The sequence below is a fragment of the Arachis ipaensis genome, chromosome B04 (genome assembly GCF_000816755.2).
Source record: "Arachis ipaensis cultivar K30076 chromosome B04, Araip1.1, whole genome shotgun sequence".
Classification (NCBI taxonomy): domain Eukaryota; kingdom Viridiplantae; phylum Streptophyta; class Magnoliopsida; order Fabales; family Fabaceae; genus Arachis; species Arachis ipaensis.
The window spans coordinates 119,601,445-119,605,309 of NC_029788.2; positions in this window are offsets into that span (position 1 = coordinate 119,601,445).

A 3,865-nucleotide genomic window follows, 5' to 3' on the forward strand; every position below is an offset into this window, starting at 1 on the left:
CCTTATTTCATCATTGGAACACCATCTTTCTTAGAATTTGAATCGTCGTTTAGATCTCTCAGTTCTCAGGTTAAAGTCTAAGAGAAGAAGAGAATGATCCAACCCTGATTCTGAGGGTCTAAAAATCGATGCATTGGGATAGAGTTGTTGCCAATCAACTCCTACCAGAAATCGATCTAGTCTCTCATGTGTTAACTCATCACCACTTTGTCTATTCGACCAAGTAAATGGTCTTCCGGTCATACCAATATCAATCAGAGAATTATCATCAATAAAACTATTAAATGTTTCAATAGAAGAAGGAGATTTAGCACCCCTACCTGCTTTCTCCAATTGATTAGAAATGGTATTAAAATCACCCATTAACACAACCTTACCATCAAACTGTTGGGTGACTGAAGTTAATTCAGCAAACTGAGCCATTCTATGTTGATCATTTGAACTGAGATAAACACCTAGAACACCATAGGGATCATTAGAACCAGCTGTCAGAACTGATACCGTAATGAAGAATCTACCATGCTGTAAAATTTGAACAGTACAACCATCCCTCCATGTCATTGCCAAATCCCCTGATAATCCATCCGGATCCACAATAAACATTCCTTGAAACCACAAGATCTTAGTTTTCCTTCAACTTGTCGAGATTAATTTTTTGTTTCACAGATAAAACCAACCTCGGGGGAGTAGGATTTGCAAATCCCTTTAAGATTGTGGATTGTCAGGGGTCTCTCCAAACCCCGACAATTTCACGAGAGTAGTTTCATATTTCTTTGGCTGCCACTTGAAGGCTGGCACCCTCCACCGTCATAGCATCAGAGACAATATCATTGAGACAAATTTTCTTTGAAATATCTTCAGTACCATTACCTCCACTCCTCCGTTTGAAACCTATCACAGACTTTCTGGCAAGTTGTTTCAGGTTTGGCTTTTTGTTCTCCTTTTAAAGCTTGGATATGATGTTGTTATTGTGTTGGACATTATTCATGGGATAGGATATCTCCAATAAAGCATTAGAAGAAGAATTAGTATCAGTAGCCATACCTGTGTTTTCTGATTCACCCTCATTTTCTGCTCTAGAACCTGAATTGGCAGCAATTTTTTCATTATTCTATTTTTTCTGATCATCTTGCACACTCATTTTTGAGAAACTATCAAAAAGTCAAGCAGGTGGAGATTTTTTCTTCGGTTGAGCTGGAATAGAACCATCCTGAGGTATCTATCTTTCTTGATATTGTTTTGGGTAGAATCATCAATAAAACATTGGCATTTCTTAGATTCATGCCCCAATTTTGCACAATAAGTACAGAACACACCTATACGTTCATAGTGTACTCCAATTTCCAACATTTTCAGATTATGATCAAGCAATTTCAGTGTATCCTTCACTCTTTTATCACCGTTTAGTTCCATTTTAGCCTTCATTATGCGTGTATCTTTGCCTCTAACTTCAAATAGAGCAACATCTTCAATTTGACCAAGTCTCCCACCCAATTTTCGGCTAACCTCAAGAGTTTTGTATTGTTCAGGCAATCCCCAAAATTGTGTCCATACAGGAAAAGAAGAGATGTGATTATCCTCCATGTTTATTGACTGCTTCCATCTGCGAACATGAATAACAAAACTCTTGAATAACCAAGGTGAACCCCTCTCAATTTGAGTCACATCAGGGTCATTCTCAAAGAAAAATTGAAACTGGTTCCTAGATTTTTCGACTACTCTGAATTCTTCTGGTTTATTCCATATTGCATAAAGAGCTCCTTCCATGGTACCTACGGAAAAGATCTGATCTGAGAAAATTCTTCCGGACAGGCTCCGTGTACAAGCTTGAATTCCTTCAGAAACATCTTCATAAGCTAAAACGATCAAGTCATCCTCCTGATCTCTATCAATTATATGAGGGTTCTGAGTCTCTGATTTGTTACTCATGGTGTAGAGAAAAACAGAATTGGTATTTAATAATTTCAGAGAGAAATAAGATATATGGAATGAGTGAATTAGAAAACAGAATGAATTAAAAGAGGAATGAATTGGGAGCAAGGTTCAGAAAACCGGACCGGTCATCAAACCGCTCTAGCTACTGGTTCACTGGTTTACTGGTCCAACCGGTTTAACCGATGGTTCAACCGGAAAAACCGTTTTAAAATAAAATAATAAATAAATTATAAATAAACATCTTAAAATATAATTATAGTATAATATAAATATTAAAATAATTTTCAAATTTAAAAAACTACCTTAAATGTCATCAATCAAATTCATATACTCTTATTAATATACAAACTCAAGTTAAATAGTATAAAGAAATATCAAATATTAAATGTCAATATAAAGATTTATCAATCAGAGAAGTGGTTAATGGAAATACAAAACAATCAGAGAAGTGGTTAATGGAAATACAAAATAATCAAAATAATGCATGCTTTTTTTCTCAAGGTGTGATAGAATCTTATGGCATAGGAGAGGCCTTGACCAATTATCTTACGTTCGTGGGGGGAGTCAAGATTCTTTGATCAAGTGATCATAGACCTATGTATAGCATATTCTCAGCAGAAGTTGATCAAAGAAGCTCTAGTGGCCAAAACATTTCAGCAAAACCAGCATTCAACATTCCAAAACCAGCAAAACCAGCAACTATAAATGACCATAAGTCTCTTTATCCAAGTCAAAATAAACAACTATATTTGAACTCAACAATCAGCCTTCAGCACCAAACATTACAAAACATTAACCAATAATCACACTAAACCTCCAACCAGCAATTACAAAACAGCAACTACAAAATAGCAACAAACATTGTACATTATAAAACATTCCAAATCAGTGATGACACTAAACCTGCACCCAACAACCAGCAATTACAAAACAGCAACAAACATACAAAAGATTACAAAACATTACAAGAAAATTTGAACAAAAATTTCAGAAATTTCAGGAGCTGTGTTTTGTTTAAACTTTGAAGCAATGAAGTGCTGCTACAACTTGAATATTTGACTAAATGGATTTAATTCAATTAAAATTTCAGGAACAAAAAATAAGAATCTTCTTATAAAATTGATTTTCATTATTGGCCATAGCGGAAACAACACTCTTCCCATCATCCTTCATTTCGTTATTATTCCGATAATGTGAAGATTACAATCAAATTAGCTCAAATTTCTTTAATAAAATGAAAATATGAGAAACATGTCGACGAAAATGAGCTGCAACCGAATAATCGAATCAAATATAATTATTATCACAAATATAGGGTATGATAAAGGATGAACTAATATTCAAATAGTCACCATCACGATTCGCGATTATGGGTCCCTTGTAATAAGCTTTTGATATCCATTTAGAATTTCCATCAAAGTACTACAACTTTGAATCTACGATAAATGCTTAAAAGCAATCACAACTTCACAAGCTGAATAACAAAAGACCAATACACAAATTTAAAAAAAATGAAAAGCTGATTGAAACAGGGGAAAAAGAAATCCAAGGGTCACTTTCGCTCTCATTCAAGGCTGTGTTGGAATGGAAACAAGCAAGTTAGGGGTTTTTTGGGTTTGACAGCTCAAAATAAAAAACAAATTCACTAACCTTCCACTGACAGCAGGACGACAACGGCGACACGACGGCGCAGCAGCTGGAAGCCTTGAACAGCGAAGTTACCGACGAAGACAGGACGACGTGCCGAGCTAGAAAGCCTAGAAGAGAAGGTATGGCCGTATGGATTTGGGACAGGGAAAGGAGAAGGCCGTGGAGATGCCGACAACCACGGACGGCGGCGGCAGTTCCATTGACGAAGCTGGATTTTAGGTTTGGCCGTCTGGGGACCTTAGGGCTTGAGTGTGTGGGTGTTTGGTGTGTGTGGGGGGTG